A 17,563-nucleotide genomic window follows, 5' to 3' on the forward strand; every position below is an offset into this window, starting at 1 on the left:
GCACCCGGCCAACAGTTATTTTCTTTTAACTTTTTCTTTTTTTTCTTTTTTGAGACAGAGTCTCTCTCTGTCATCCAGGCTGGAGTGCAGTGGTGTGATCTCGGTTCACTGCAACCTCCACTTCTCGGGTTCAATTAATTCTTCTGCCTGAGCTTCTTGAGGAGCTGGGATTACAGGTGAGTGCCACTACACCCAGCTAATTTTTATATTTTTAGTAGAGATGGGGTTTTGCCATGTTGGCCAGGCTGGTCTCAAACTCCTGGCCTCAAGTGATCTGCCTGCCTTGGCCTCCCAAAATTTTGGGATTACAGGCATGAGCCACTGCACCCAGCCTTCTTTTAGCATTTTCAATTTATCATTCCATTCTCTTCTGGTTTCTATAATTTTATGAAGAAGTTAGCTGTAAACCTAGTGTTGTTGCTCTGAAGTTAATCTTTTTGTCTGTGGTTTTACTATGATAAATCTAGGTATAGTATTTTTTAATTTATCCTGCTTTGGTTCATAGTAATCCTTGAATCTGTGGCTTGGAGTCTTTTTTTTTTTTTTTTGAGACAGTGTTTTACTCCCATTGATCAGGCTAGAGTGCAGTGGCATGATCTCAGCTCACTGCAACCTTCACCTCCCAGGCTGAAATGATTCTCCTGCTTTAGCCTCCTGAGTAGCTGGGTCTGTAGGTGCACGCCACTGTGACTAGCTAATTTTTATATTTTTAGTAGAGATGGAGTTTTGCCATGTTGCCAGGCTGGTCTTGAACTCCTGAGCTCAAGTGATCCACCCACCTCAGTCTCCCAAAGTGCTGGGATTACAGGTATAAGCCACTGTGCTTGGCCAGCTTGGTGTCTTTTTTCCTTAGCCATTCTCTTCAAATATGGTTTCTGCCTCATTCTCTCTTTCTTGTTGGGGATCTATTTATGAGTATCTTGTACATTTTCACTGTATGCTCTATATCTCTTATACTCTGTTCTGTACTTTCCATCCTTTTTTCCTCCCCATTCTGGATATTTTCTTGGCTCCATCTTCCAGTTCACTAATTCTCTTTTTATCTTTGTCTAGTTTTCTGTTAATCTCATCTCTTGAATTTTTAACTTTAGTTTTGTATTTTTGGCTATATAATTTTTTTTTTTTTTGAGGCAGAGTCTTGCTCTGTTGCCCAGGCTGGAGTGCAGTGGCAGGATCTCAGCTCACTGCAACATCTGCCTCCTGGGTTCAAGCCATTCTCCTGCCTCAGCCTCCTGAGTAGCTGGAATTATAGGCACCTGCCACCACACCTGGCTACTTTTTGTATTTTTAGTAGAGACAGGGTTTCACCATGTTGCCCAGGCTGGTTTTGAACTCCTGAGCTCAAGTGATCCATCTGCCTCGGCTTCCCAAAGTGCTGGTATTACAGGCATGAGCCACTGTGCCTGGCATACAGTCACCCTATATTAGATAGTAGCCACTCGTTCCATTGCTTTCCATTCTCATTCTGCTTCATTTTTTCATTAAGGCCTTCCTCTTCCCTCTCTCTCTCTCTCACACACATATACATACACATAAACATACAGATTTATATATATATAAATATACATATATATAGACACACACATACACATATTACAATGGTCCAGAAGAGCCTCTGTGTTCCAGCTCCAGCTCTTATAATATGTATAAATATATATATTTTTATATGTATAAATTAGTTTTGATTTGCCTCACTCTATTTGAATATACGCTTCCCCGTAAAGATGACTTTTATTTGGCTGTATCTGACACTTAGAACAGTGCTTTGATTATTGCAAATACTCAGTAAATGTTGAACGAATAAACAAAAATATAGTAACCAATATTGCCTTGTAGAAATACCTGAATTTTGGCAACTTGTAGTTGGTTAGGGGATCTCCAAGTGTCTTAGCATCCAAAAATTCTCTTAATGTCTTCTGAAAATTAAAGGAAATTCTATTCCTTTTCATTTATATTTAGCAAGCCAGTTTGTGTGAACATAGAGCAGTTCTTCACCAATAAATATTGTTGGTTGCCTACACTATGCCTTGGTGGGAGGATATAACAATCAATATGACAGTCTCTCCTCTTAAGACTCTAGAGTGGCTTTCTATAAATCTAAGGATCAATACAATATACATTCCTAGAGAGAACATGTGATATGTTTATAGCATTTAGATTATTTTCAAAGCAATATAATCAATATGATTAAATTTGACTACTTTAAAAAATAAAGATCCCCCAAATAGTGGCTTCAACTAGAAAAGGTACTTTTTGCTTACAGGGAAGAAATCCAGAGATTGGTAATTCAAGGCTGATACGAAAGCAGCACGTATTGGGAATCCAGGCTCTTTCTATCTCTCTGCTTTACTGTATATGGCAGGCCATCTGTGGTCTAAGATGGCTGCTAAAGCTCCCGCTAGGTAGCAGTAAGAAGAAAGAGGGAAGTAAAAGGGTGCTGCTACATTTTAGGAGACCTTTCACAAGTACTACATGCCACCTCTGCTTCCATTCTCTTTACCTAAAACTTAGTCACATGGATTCATCTAGCTGCAAGGGCAGCTGGGAAATGTAGTCTTTTGGAGGAGTGCATTGTGCCTAGCTAAAAAATTGGCATACTTTTATTAAAGGAGAAATCAGATACTGGTATGCAACTAGCAATCTGTTCCACAAACTCTAAGCATGGTTTTCTGAAATTGGAGTTTCTTAGTGTCTTTTTCCTTGATCTTGACCTCCTCAACTACTGCTCATAGACTCATTCATTCACTACCCACCTTGTTCAAATGCACTATTTCAATTTCCCAAAGATTCTCCATGCAAAATCCTACAATTGAAACTTCTCTACCAAGGAAGTCAATCTCTCTTCTCTTCCTTACACAAATATAGAAATATTATCTCTTTAGTGAAATCCTCTTTGACTGAGTGAGAGATGGGACAATTTCCCCTGAACACCCGGAGTTACCAATCGTATTTCTCCAGTGAGTTCACCTGGCATCTGCAGAATGTGAATATTTCCCTTAATTAATTCATATATATATTTAACTTATGTAGTGTGAGTGTGACCATTTGTGAACTTCTAATTAATATGTCTTTTGATACCAATATTGTCTACATTAGGTTTGACTAATGTGTATCTTTCCCCGGACAATGTAAACCTCCAAGAAGGTAGGAAGTATGTCTGTTCCCATTTTATTCCTACTGTGTAGCATAGCATAGAGGGAAACCACATGTGCTCAATAAATATTTGTTAAAAAAAGGAATTTTAACACTTACCAAATACCCTCTATGTGCCAGACAACATAGTAACTACTTTGTAAATACCATTTTATTGACTTTTTTTTTTTTTTGAGACAAGGTCCCAGTCTGTTGCACAGGCTGCAGTGCAGTGGTGTGTTCTCGGCTCACTGCAGCCTTGACTTCCAAGGCTCAGGTGATCCTCTCACCTCAGCCTCCCAGGTGGCTGGATCTACAGGAGTGAACCACCATGCCTGGCTAATTTTTGTATTTTTTGTAGAGACTGGGTTTTGTCATGTTGCCCAGGTTGGTCTCAAATTCCTTGCCTGAAGCTATCTGCCCACCTCAGCCTCCCAAAGAGCTGGGACTAAATGCATGAGCCACAGTGCCCTGTCAATGTTACTGACTTTTCACAACCAAATGTTATAAGAATTTTATCCCCATTTCACAGCTGAAGTAAATGGAACTTAAGGAAGATGAATAATTTCACCAAGCCCACACAACCAGAAAGAAGTAGATCTGAGGTTAGTCCTATGAGCTCTGCCTCCATAGTAAATGCTAACTTCACTCTGCCACAATTTCACTCACCCATGGGCAGGTGGGTTGATACCTGGCTTCCTATGATAACATAGGTTGACTGATTTTATAAGATGGAAAAAAATTAATAATGAATTAGTATCTTTCAGTGGTAAATTCCTGAAGTCTCGTTGCTTTAACCAAAGGAATGAATTTGTAACAATTAAATTGTAGGCATAATGACAGGCAATTGAATGAGTTGGTAGTTTGGAAGGGATAAATTCAGGAATATTTCTTCAAATATTATGCTATGTAGACGTTTGCCTATTTAGCCAACACCAATTGTCCATAAGGATCAGTTGTTTACGTGATACAATTTTGATATTAGTGTTACTAGTAAAGAAGCTGGAGCAATGACAAAAATTCCAACCAAGACAACAGGTAAATTCTATTTCTATTTATTTAATTTTTAAAAATTGAGACAGAATTTCACTACGTTACTCAGGCTGGTCTTGAACTCCTGGCCTCAAGCAGTCCTCAATCTTTGGCCTCTCAAAGTGCTGAGGTTATAGGCGTGAGCCACAGAGCTCAGCTGAGATAAATTTTAAAAGGCAAGAAAAGGGGAGATTTAAAAAGAGACAGAGAGACAAAGGAAGAGAGGAGATATACAAAAGGAGAAAGCACAGTGAGGTGGAAAAGGGATGGGGATGGTACCCATTCATTTTTTTGGTTATTTTTGCCTTTCTAGCTTTCAGTCCACCTTCTTCCAGCAGTAGCATCCCCACTTACTATTTGAGAATTACTAATTACTACCTGAATAAGTCTTATGGGACTGTTTCTCACATACTCTGCCTTCTCCCAGTCAAGGAAAGAGGAACTGACTCTAGGACCCAATTAAACCAAATACTCTCTTCCTGGAATTGGCATTGTTAGTGCTAGATGGGGTTGTTTAGATGTGCATGCTTTGGACACTCACGTGAGCTGCCAGGGCTGTCTTCTCAATCCTTTGATGTTTCCCCAATTTGTCCAATAAATTCCCTTATTACTTAAGTTGGCCCGCAGCAACTACTGTTGCTGTCAGCCAGAGAACTCTGATACAGCCAAGGAAGAAGAAAATAAGTGGAAATAAATGCTGAAATGAAGGCCTGGAATGAGACCCATTAAAAACATATTTTCACTTCCTAAAATAGAGCTATTGGAGACAAACAATTCTAGTTTAAATCTGAATCAAAGTGCAAATTAGTGTTCAATCATCTTAGTACATCTCTAGGAGCAAATGTAATTACACTGTAAAGTAGCAAAGAGCCTTCAAAAGATGCGAGTACAAAGAGCTAAAAGCAGAACTACCATTCAACCCAGCAATCGCATTACTAGGTTTATACCCAGAGGAATATAAATCATTCTGCCATAAAGACACAGGCACAAAAGTGTTCATTGCAGCACTATTCACCATAGCAAAGATGGGGAATCAATCTAAATGCCCATCAATGACAGATTGGATAAAGAAAATGTGGTATATATATGCCATAGAATACTATGCAGCCATAAAAAAGAATGAGATCATGACTTTTGTGGGAACATGGATGGAGCTGGAGGCTATTATCCTTAGTAAACTAATGAAAGAACAGAAAACCATATACCACATGTTCTCACTTAAAAGTGGTAGCTAAATGATAAGAGCTTATGAACACAAAGAAGAAAACACTGGGGTCTACTTGAAGCAGGAGGGTGAGAGGCGGGAGAGGAGCAGAAAAGGTAACTATTGGGAACTGGGCTTAATACCTGGGTGATGAAATAATATGTACAACATATTATTGACACACATTTACCTATGTAACAAACCTTCACATGTAACCCCAAACCTAAAATAAAAGTTAAAAAAAAAAAAAAGATGAGGGTAATTTTACAAGGCTAACCTACTATAGGATTGATGTAATAATTTTTAGAATTGAAAAGAGAATGCAAGGCAGAGGTTTGCCTCTGTTTTTACAGTGTTAAATCTTCGTTTCTTTAATAATTTTACATCTTTGGCATGACTAAAGAATTTTCGATTCAAATTAAACTCCTTCAACTTGGCTAGTCCCTCCCTTCCCCCCACCAACTTACCCCTGTGGGATTCTTTCTTTTCACTGCCACAGATTAAATTATCTGTGAAAGCCTTGAAGGCAATAAACATCTGTACTGGAAATGAGATACAAAACTATCTAGAAAGAATGAAGCAACCTCAAAGCTTATGTGAGAAAATAATTGAATGCTTATGCATATTGGGAAAATGTCTGGTTTCAAATCGAGTTTTTTTTTTTTTGTCATAAAAAGAATTGTAATTGATGTTAAATAGAAACTTCATTTATTTATTTTTTTAAACAGAATCTCACTATGTTGCCAAGGCTGGAGTGCGGTAGTGTGATCACGGCTCACTGCAGCCTCAACTTTTCAGACACAAGTGATTCTCCCACCTCAGCCTCCCAAATAGCTGGGCCATCATGTCTGGCTAACTTTTTTTTTTCCTATTTTTTGTAGAGATCGAGTTTCCGTATGTTTCCCAAGATAGTGTCAAACTCCTGGTCTCAAACAATCCTCCTGCCTCAGCCTCTCAAAGTGCTGGCATGAGCCACCACTGCACTCAGCTTGTTATTATGCAAAGTTTTGTATGTTTTAAATACCAAACATTTCCACAGAAATTGACTTGCTGTCAAGATCTGGTGTGCCCAGGAATGCGAACTGATCTTGTACCTAAAGCACATCATCACATATCAGATTCTTTGAATATCGGTAATAAACATAATTTAACCAAATGTCTACATGTTTTAGAATGGCAAACCACCTGTAATTTAACTAAGTTATAGCGTGGTAATGTAGGGATTCTTTTTCTTTACATGGGCTCAGAGCAAGAGAGCAATCTTTGGACAGAATGATCTTTCTCCCCATGTGAAGCTAGTTGCAAGCATGCCAGCCCTTCAGAACAGCCCAGTTTCACCAGTTCTGTGTTGGCAGTTGAGTAACTCAAGGTAGAATGCTGAATTAGAATTCAGTCCTAATCCTGCTGCAAGTGCTGGTTTTATTGGGTCATATCCTGATAGTTAGAAAATGACCCCACAGCCCCACAGTTGTACAGATCCAATACCCGCCCCTCAAGTCACATACATAGTGATATGCAAACATCAAATGTGATGAGTACAAATAAAAAGGACCCACAGTATGTAGTGAAATTCTTCACTATTGTTCTTTTATCAGTCCTTAATCTCTCCACCCTCATATATGAAATATAATAATTTTACATACTGACAAGGGTGGGTGGAGTCATAAGTTGTGCCAAACTAAATTGATTTAGACATGATGATAAGGAGGATCATAGAAGAGTGATGTATTATCAGAAAGGTACCATCTCAATTGTAGTTGGCTGTTCAGTGTATTAATCCAAAAACTGTGAGGAGCCTGAGACTGGATTTGGGGAAATCTGATTCAATGAACAAGAACTGAGCTCTAAATATTAGCGCTTATAAAATAGCCCCTTGAAAATGTCTTTTCTTTATGCTTATTTGCATGGGAAATGACATCAGTTTTGTTCTGTGTGAGAAAACTTAGCCTGGGGTAAAAATCACTTAGGTTATTGTGTCAGATCTCCCAAAAGGTTAGGTGAACCTTCAGTGAAGAAACCTAAGACTCCTCTGCTTTTCTTATAACTGCTCAAGCTTCAATCCTATTGAAAAGTGACTGGAAAAAAAGGTCATTCTGTGAAATCACTCTTTAATATTTGATGAATTATTCAGTCTTATGGGCCTACACAGTTACATCAGTCATCAGCTAAGACTGCATATGTCCACATGGGATGGTCATTAAAACTTTCAAGATGACAGGAATTCAGTTCTTCTGTCTCATTTCCCAGGAAGAAAAATACGGCATAAAGTCTTCAGAGTTAAAAGGAAAAGAAAAAGGTGTGCATACAGACACACACACATACACATACACAGACGTGCACACACAGGCACATACACGGATATGTACATGAGTCTTTCTAACCTAGAGATGCCACATTATTTAGTGGCAAAGAGCCATATTCTAAGTGGCAAAGTGAACAGGAGACACTTTTTTTTTTTTTTTTGAGACAAAGTCTCTCTCTGTCTCCCATGCTGGAGTGCACCACCACACTCAGCTAATTTTTGTATTTTTAGTAGAGACGGGTTTTTACCGCATTGGCCAAGCTGGTCTAGAATTCCTGACCTAGTGATCCACCCACCTCGGCTTCCCAAAGTGCTGGGATTACAGGCGTAAGCCACCACGCCCGGCCTCAATTTATTTTTATAGAGACAGGGTCTTGCTATGTAACCTAGGCTGGTCTCAAACTCTTCAAGCAACCCCGCTGCCTTAGCCTCCCAAAATGCTGGGATTACAGACATAAGCCACCATGTCAGCTACAACACCAAATTATATTGGTAAGACTAATTAATGTTGTTTATTAAATAATAAAAGGAAAATCTATCTATCTATCTATCTATCTATCTATCTATCTATCTATCTATCTATCTATCTATCTATCTATCTATCTATCTGTCTATTTTTTGAGATAGAGTCTCGCCCTGTCCAGGCTGGAGTGCAGTGGCGCGATCTCAGCTCACTGTAACCTCTGCCTCCTGGGTCCAAGCAATTCTCTGCTTCAGCCTCCCCAGTAGCTGGGATTACAGGTGCCCACCACCATGCTTGGCTAATTTTTTGTATTTTTAGTAGAGATGAGATTTCACCATGTTGGCCAGGCTGGTCTTGAACTCCTGATCTCATGATCCACCAGCCTCCCAAAGTGCTGGGATTACAGGTGTGAGCCACGGTGCCCAGTCAGAAACCTATACATTTTTAAAAGATGCCTAGGGAGGCGGGAAGCAGTGGCTCACACCTGTAATCCCAGCACTTTGGGAGGCCGAGGTGGGCAGATCACTTGAGGTCAGGAGTTCTAGACCAGCCTGGCCAACATGGTAAAACCCCAACTCTACTGAAAATAGAAAAACTAGCTGGGTGTGGTGGTGTGCACCTATAATCCCAGCTACTTGGGAGGCTGAGGCAGGAGAATAACTTGAATCCGGGAGGTAGAGGTTATGGTGAGCCAAGATCATGCCACTGCACTCCAGTCTGGGCAATAGAGCAAGACTCCATTTTAAAAAATAATATTTTTTTTAAAAAAAGATGCCTAGAGAAAATATGTGTGAAGTAGTTCATACTCACACTGTAATTATATATGTATACACACACACACACACACACACACACACACACACATATATATATATATATTTTTTTTTAAATAGAGACGGAATCTGCCTTTGTTGCCCAGGCTGTTCTCAAACTCCGGGGCTCAAGTGATCCTCTTGCCTTGGCCTCCCAAAATGCTGGGATTACAAGTGTGAGCCACTGCCTATGGCCACTAAGTATAATTTTCTGAATATGACATTGCAGTTTCTGACATTAGACTCTTTTTATTAACAGCTTTACTGAGGTAACAGCTTTAATGAGGTAAGCAGTATGATGATGGCAATTCTGTCCATTGCTTAGACAATTCTTCCATTCTCCACCAAAACAAAAAATATTGTTGGCCGGGTGCGGTGGCTCACGCCTGTAAATCCCAGCACTTTGGGAGGCCAAGGCAGGTGGATCAGTTAAGGCCAGGAGTTTGAGACCAACATAGCGAACATGGTGAAACCCCATCTCTACTAGAAAAAACACAACAAAATTAGCTGTGTGTGGTGGCGGGCGCCTGTAATCCCAGCTAGTCGGGAGGCTGAGGCAGGAGAATCGCTTGAACCCAGGAGGCAGATGTTGCAGTGAGCCAAGATCATGCCATTGCACTCCAGCCTGGGTGACAGAGGTAGGCTCTGTCTCAAAAAGAAAAAAAAGTATTCTCAAGGACAATAAAAAAACAATGAGTTTAACCTCTAGCAAAGAATTTTGTTAGGCTACTGATTCTGATAGCACCAGCCTCTCCCTTTGCTTCAGAGCTATCTCCGATTTCCCAGTCACAGCCAGAGGGGAGGGCTAGACCTGGGCTAGAGCTAGGAGGAAAGAGCTAAAGTAAGGGCCCTAAGAGAAGACTGTGGCTGGTTGCAAAGGTGATTGTGGGCTGTGATTAGCTGCATTCCAACCCAAGGGTTGTTCCTTCTGCATTACCTGGGTAAGTGACCCGCACTGTCTGGGGTTCCCTTTCCCCATTTATACAGTAGGGACAATAAAACCTACTTTTCATAGTAGTAAATGTTTCTTGAAAGTTTGTTTATTGTCATGTATAATTCATTTATATTATTTCATGTATTTCTACTTGCCCATTACTTGTTTGACCACGGAATTGCAGCCCATTTCCACAGTGGTTCTCGTTGCTTGCCTTTGTTCATTTCATCCTTGTCATTAATCTACTGGACTAGTTCTATGACAACTCAGACAGATTCCTCCTAGCCCGGGACTTGTCATTTGATGTTTAATAAAACTCTTAGGTGGCACTGATAATGTTCTTCAAACATTCATTAAATAAAAATTTCCTCAGTAATTTTTTTATTGAGAGCCTATGCGCTCAGCATTATGTACTGAGGACTATGCCAAATGATATATCTAGAAATTTATAAATCCTGACTGGAGAAAACCTTCTGGACACACTTAGGAAAAGGATTAGGCAAATATTTTTTAAATGTGTAACAGATAGGGCTAATAAAAGGTGGAATGCTAGGTGTGTCATGAGTTAAAGACAATTTTGATTTAATTTCAAGAAGTTTTCTGATGGGGAAGAATATGAATTAAGAAATTGGAAAGTCAGAGTGAAATAGTAATTAGGAGACTTTATCTTCCGGCCATGAATTTGCTATAAAATTTTGAGCAAGACATTTAATTTTCCTGGACTCTAGTTACTTTATCTGTAAAACAGAATTTAGGGGTAGCAAACTGAAAAAATACTCTTCTAAAAAACTCATGCGTTCAAGAGAACATCAAAATGGAAATTATGAACTATTTTTATGTGTACAACATATCAAAACTTGTGGACAACTAGAAAGATAATGGGAATTAGTGTCAGAATGAAATGCATAAATAGAAATGAATTTATTCAAAATATAAGACAGATTGAGAATAATTGAACTAAATGTGCAATTCAAAAGCTAGTAAGAAACAAATAAAAGTAGCAGAAGGAAATAAAATTAGCAATGGAAATTAAGGAAATAGAAAAAAATAATAAAAATATTGATATAACCAACAAAACCAAAAGCTATTTTTGGGAGATAATCCAGACAAGGTAATTTGTGGAAAGAAAATTATAGGCTAATTTCACTTATGAATTTAGATGCCAAATTTCTAATTTACTAACAAATCATATTCAATAATGCATTAAAAATACATTACAAGGACTACACAGTGGTTCATGCCTGTAGTCCCAGCATTTTGGGAGGTCGAGGTGGGAGGGTCCCTTGAGCCTAGGAGTTTGAGACCAGCCTGGGCAACATGGTGAAACTCCATCTCTACAAAAAATACACAAATTAGTCAGGCATGGTGGCATATGCTTGTAATCCCAGCTACTCTAGAGGCTGAGGTGGGAGGATCACCTGAGCTCAGGGAGGTTGAGGCTGCAGTGAGTCATGATTACATCACTGCATTCCAGCCTGGGTGACAGAGTGAGACCCTGTCTCAAATGACAACAATAACAACATTGTAATCAAATAAGATTTATCCCAATATCTGTCAGCCCAAGCTGGTGCCATCATAGCTCACTACAGCTTCAAACTCCTGAGCTCAAGAAATCCTCCTGCTTCAGCCTCCCGAGTAGCTGAGACTACAGGTGCATGCCAGCATGCCAGGCTAATTTTATAATGATTATTTTTAAAGGTTGGGCATAAACATTTGTATATAATATACCAATCATGTAAAAATTAGAATGTATGTATAATTATGTTAAAAAAAAAGACTGGGTGCACCCTGAGGTTAAGCATTCAGAAGATAAAACAGCACATATCTAGTATTCCTGTCTGCAGTCTCCTCCTCAAAAAAAATTTAACCTGAATCTGATTATAAAAAACAAACAAGGCCAGGCACGGTGGCTCACGTCTGTAATCCCAGCACTTTGGGAGGCCGAGGTAGGCAGATCACGAGGTCAGGAGTTCGAGACCAGCCTGGCCAACATGCTGAAACCTTGTCTCTGCTAAATATACAAAAATTAGCCAGATGTGGTGGCACACGCCTATAGTCCCAGCTACTTGGGAGGCTGAGGCAGAAGAATCACTGGAACCGGGAGGCAGAGGTTGCTGTGATCCAAGATCACACCACTGCACTCCAGCCTGCACAACAGTGTGAGACTCTGTCTCAAAAAAAAAAAAAAAAATCTAGTTTGTGGGACATACTACAAAACAACTGGCCTGCAATCTTTAAAATTGTCAGTGTAGGGAAAGAACTAAAGAGAGTAGAGATTGTTCTAGATTAAAGAAGGGTAAAGGGACATGTAAACAAAATGTAATGGATTTTCTTCCATTGACTCTGGATTTTTTATTTTTTTAAGTTATAAAAGACATGACTAGAACAGAATTGGAGCCCAGGTGTGGTGGCTCACACCTGTATTTCCCAGTTTTGGAAGGCTGGGGTGGGAGGATCTCTTGGGGCCAGGAGTTCAAGACCAGCAAACAAGGCCAGGCACGGTGGCTGGGCAACATAACAAGATCCCATTTTTTCAAAAAAAAATTTAAATTAAAAAAATTAAAGAAAAAGTTTTTAAAAAGAGAACAATAATTGGGAAAATTTGAATGTGGACTTTATATTAGATAATAGGATTGTATCAATGTTAAATTCCTCAAGTGTGATCAGAGTATTGTGATTATGGGAAAGAATGCTATCATTCTTAGGAAATACATATTGAAAGCTTTAGGATTAAAGGGTCACGAGACCAACTCTCGAGAGTGTGTGTGTGTGTGCGTGTGCACGTGTGTGTCAGTCAGAGAGGGCTACACAGAGAAAAAATAAATGTGGTAATATATTAATAATTGGTGAATCTAGGTGAAGAGTATAAGCTGTTTATCCTAGTATTACAACTCTTCAAGTGATTTGAAAGTTGAGAAAATCATCTTTTAACAGTAAATGCAAGATCAGAAGGAATCGAGGTATTAAGCATAGCTTTATTTTATTGTAAAATTAAGATACATTTTTACACTTTTTGGCCAGGTGCAATGACTCACACCTGTAATCACTTTGGGAGGCTGAGGCGGCTGGATCACTGAGGTCCGCACTTTGAGACCAACATGGCCAACATGGTGAAACCCTGTCTCCGCCTAAAAACAGAAAATCAGCTGGGTAAGGTGGCCTGAGCCTGCGGTCCCAGCTGCTTGGGAGGCTGAGGCAGGATAATCACTTAAACTACACTTTTCTGTAGTTCTGTATTTTCAGTATTTCAACATGTTGAGCCTGTTTTTATTATTGGCAAATAATTAAAGATAGAAAAAAGACTGGGAGCAGTGGCTCACGCCTGTAATCCCAGCACTTTAGGAGGCTGAGGTGGGTGGATCACCTGAGGTCAGGAGTTTGAGACCAGCCTGGCAAACATGGCAAAAACCCATCTCTACTAAAAATACAAAAATTAGCTGGACATGGTGGTGGGTGCTTATTATCCCAGCTACTCAGGAGGCTGAGGCAGGAGGATGGCTTGAACACTGGGGTTGGAGGTTGCAGTGAGCCGAGATCAAGCCATTGCACTCCAGCCTAGGCAAAAGAGCAAAACTCCGTCTCAAAAAAATAAAAATAAAATAAAGAAAAAATGACAGATTATTTTTTATTAGGAATATCCATTTTAGTTTTGTGTACCTGATGCTATAAATTCTTTAAATGACTTTATTTAACTTTGTACATGGCAGAAATTTTGCCCTGAAATTGAAATGAGATGATTAGGAGATATCATTCAGAACCACCATGTATGTTGGTTTTAAAAGACACGAGTTAACAACATGGATGATCCTTTAAAGCATTATGTTTATTATATTAAATGTCTAAGAAAGGCAAATATATAAAGACAGAAAGTTTAGTGGTGCCTAGGGTTGGCAATGGGGATAACTGTAAACGGACATGAGGTTTCTTTTTTGGGTAATGGAAATGTCCCAAAATTAGATTGGGACTGTGGTACACAACTCTGTAAATATAATAAAATTCATTGAATTGTATACTTAGAATTGATAGAGACAGGAGGCAGGGAAATTCTGGGAAGAAGAGGGCAGGTCCCTGGCAATGGCCCCACCGTCAAACTGAAAAGCCTGGTGCCATGGCCGAAAGTGAGAACTTACATTCCTGTTTTCCTGCTCAAATGTTGCCTTTTCCAAAAGCACCCATGGCCCACCCTGCCCACCCATCCTATACCTATAAAAACCCCAGAACTCAGCCAGCAGAAAAGAGAAGCAGCTGGATGTCAGAGACTACAGTTGGACGTTGGAGAGAAGCAGTTCCTGACTTCAGAGGGAGAGTTTGATAGCATAGCTTCAGAGAGGAGTCAGGCCAGGGATGGCCAGACTCCAGGGGAAGATCACCTCCCCATTTGTCCCCTTTTCAGCTCCCCCTCATGTGAGAGGCGGAATGCAGTGGTACCCAGTGAGTAGAGTCCATGGCCCTGCCAGCACTGAAGCAGCCAGCTAGTTCTGGCATCCTGGCACTCCAGTTCCCGCCAGTGAAAGGGTCAGGAAAACGTCCTGCTTCAGAATGGGTGCATTTTATAGTATATAAGTATCTCAGATGTTACATGAAGGTATGTAGATTAAAAGACGTTAGCCAGATGAAACATGCAATCTCAATTTGAAGGGACTTAAAGGTATAAGAAGTCTATTGTAACTACTTGTGAAATATTCAGTAAAATCTTATTGTTCTATGCTTAGATTTTCCACATTTTTACCAAAAGAAGCATCATAAATTCAGACTGCCTGGAGGTATTTAGATGTAGAGGAACATTTGATTTATAGAATTATTCTCTAAAACATATTTTAATAAATGTAAAGTATACACAATGACTAGAATTAAGCTAGTAGAGGATCAGAGAAGACCCCCTCCTTAATTATTAAGTTGCTCTGTAACTACAATTTAAAATCTTAATTCCTTCAGCAAATGAGTATTGAATGTTTACTAAGGCCAGTTTTAGGTTTTTTTTTTTTTTTTTTTTTTTTTTTCCCAAAGACGAGGTCTCACTATTTTTCCCAGGCTGGTCTCCTGCTCTTGGGCTCAAGCAATCCTCCCATACTCAGCCGCCTGAGTAGCTGGGATTACCAGCTATTGTAGCCAGATCATATTATGGCCAGTTTTAGAGATAACTGCCAAGATATAATTGTATTTAGCTAATGATAGATATAAATATTTTAAAATACTATTTGGAGCCAGGTTTTACATGCTTCATTTCTCAAATTTTTTCTTTCTTTCTTTCCTTTCTTCCTTCCTTCCTTTCTTCCTTCCTTCCTTCCTTCCTTCCTTCCTTCCTTCCTTCCTTCCTTCCTTCCTTCCTTCCTTCCTTCCTTCCTTTCTTCCCTCCCTCCCTCCCTTTCTCTCTCTCTCTCTCTCTCTCTTTCTTTCTTTTGATAGATCTTATTTTGTCACTCAGGCCAGAGTGCAGTGGCACAATCTTGAGTCACTGCAACTTCCACTGCCCGGGTTCAAGCAATTCTCCTGCTTAGCCTCCCGAGTAGCTGGGACTACAGGCGTATGCCACCATGCCCAGATAATTTTTGTATTTTTAGTAGAGACAGAGTTTCACCATGTTGGCCAGGTTAGTCTCGAATTCCTGACCTCAAGTGGTCCACCCACCTCGGCCTCCCAAAGTGTTGGGATTACAGGCGTGAGCCACTGCGCCTCACCTACATACTTAATTTCTTTTTTTTTTTAACCAAAAAAATTTGTTTCGTTTAAAAAAGTATTTAGAACACATAAAACAAGGCAACATTGATTCTTTTTTCTCATCTTCTGGTATGGAATCTGTTGATGGCTCCTCCCCTGTTGTGCTGTTGCTCTCTGAGCCAGTGTTACTGTCACTGGTTCCTTCCTCTGCCATAATGTCGACCCCTCCTGCCACTCTCCTTATCCTCAGGAGTAGACGTGCCTTCTTCACCATTCTGTTGGCTCTCTGTCATTTCTTCAAGGTGTGTCTCCTCTGTCTCCATTGGAATGTTGTCGTCATCTTTCTTCTCCTCGCCTTTGTTGGCTGCTTGTTATTCCTCAGGAAGGATGTTACTCTGACTGCCTCCTTCTCCCTTTCCTCTTGCCCTTTGCGGGCCTGTTCCTCTGCCTGTGCAATCTCAGCTGCAATTGTCTCCATATCCACTTCTACTTTCAGACAGCATAACCTTTTAAGTTCATTGTTAAGTGAATCTATGCTTTCCAGGAATTTCCTCTTTTTCTCCTGGTGTCGTTCCTCTATTTGAAGAATTTCAGCTTCTGGTTTTCACTGATGAACCATTAAGGACTGGACCTGTCGTTGGATCTGTCGTTTGAGGACCTGCATTCTAGCTGTTCTAACAACTGGCCAAACGTCTGGCACCACACTCCCACTAAGGATTTCACTAATGAGGCGGTGGTTCCTCTGGAAACGGTCGGTGACTGGATGCTTCACTGAAAAGCCATCATCATAATCATCTGGATCTTCGGCAGGCTGAATGCACATGTACGGTTCTCCTTTCTCCAAGCGAGACTGTCTCTGTTGACTTTCTCCCTGCTGCATGACTTTTTGCATTTAAGTAAGCAAGGTACACGGGGGAATTATGATAGGCCTTCATAGATTCATTGTACTCTATCTTTTCTGCTTTGTATTCATTTAAATATTCTTGTTTTTCATCAGCGAGATCTCGCCGGATGCCACCAATAATCTAGCCAATCTCCCACAACTTTAGGTCAGGGTTGGAAGATTTACTTGGTCCCAGACCTTTCTGCTGTACCTCATGTAGGGCATCAGCAGCTTATCTGGTGACTTTCAGGGTTTGGAATCGTAATAGCAGAGGATGCCGTAACCCAGCTGTTGGTGGCCGGGTTTCCTCCCAGGCTGTAGTTGTTGGTGAGATGACTGTATGGACTGTATCCCACAAACCCTGGTGTGCTGGGCATTTGTGTTGCAGGAGCCGGCGTGGGAGGTGGGGCATAAGATGGTCTTTTTGATATTTTGGAAGATTAAGTTCTCAGTTCCTTAAGAATGAATCCGAGACACTGTGGGCAGAAAAAGTGTCCGCAACTCTGGCTTCACTTCCCTTTTCATGCTTAATTTCTAAGCAGACCCTTTAAAAAAAAACGGTAATACAAATGTAAGTTTACTCTCAGTCCATGAATCCTGGTGGTTAATGCAGTCTGAATTTGTGAGATCTTATTGTGCTTTGGAAAGGTGAAGCCAGCTGGGCTTCTGGATCAGGTGGGGACTTGGAGAACTTTCCTGTCTAGTTAAAGGATTGTAAAAACACCAATCAGCACTCTGTGTCTAGCTAAAGGTTTGTAAACGCACCAGTCAGCACTCTGTAAAAATGCACCAATCAGCCCTCCGTGCCTAGTTAAAGGTTTGTAAACGCACCAATCAGCACTCTGTAAAAACGCACCAATCAGCGCTCCATGTCTAACTAAAGGTATGTAAATGCACCAATCAGCACTCTGTAAAAACAGCCCAATCAACACTCTGTAAAATGGACCAATCAGCGCTCTGTACAATGGACCAATCAGCAGGATGTGGGTGGGGCCAAATAAAGGGATAAAAGCTGGCCACTCATGGCAACCCACTGGGGTCCCCTTCCATGCTGTGGAATCTTTATTCTTTTGCTTTTCACAATAAATCTTGCTGCTGCTCACTCTTTGGGTCCACACTACTTTATGAGCTGTAACACTCGCT

The 17,563-nt window shown here is 40.3% G+C and overlaps 1 pseudogene; it reads right to left on the bottom strand.

Annotated features, from left to right (window-relative positions):
• LOC105510708 overlaps nt 1–16,845 on the bottom strand; it is a 95,346-nt pseudogene extending 78,501 nt beyond the window's left edge.
• Between the last annotated feature and the right edge of the window lie 718 nt (nt 16,846–17,563).

This window comes from Colobus angolensis, unplaced genomic scaffold (genome assembly GCF_000951035.1).
Source record: "Colobus angolensis palliatus isolate OR3802 unplaced genomic scaffold, Cang.pa_1.0 Scaffold101, whole genome shotgun sequence".
Lineage (NCBI taxonomy): Eukaryota > Metazoa > Chordata > Mammalia > Primates > Cercopithecidae > Colobus > Colobus angolensis.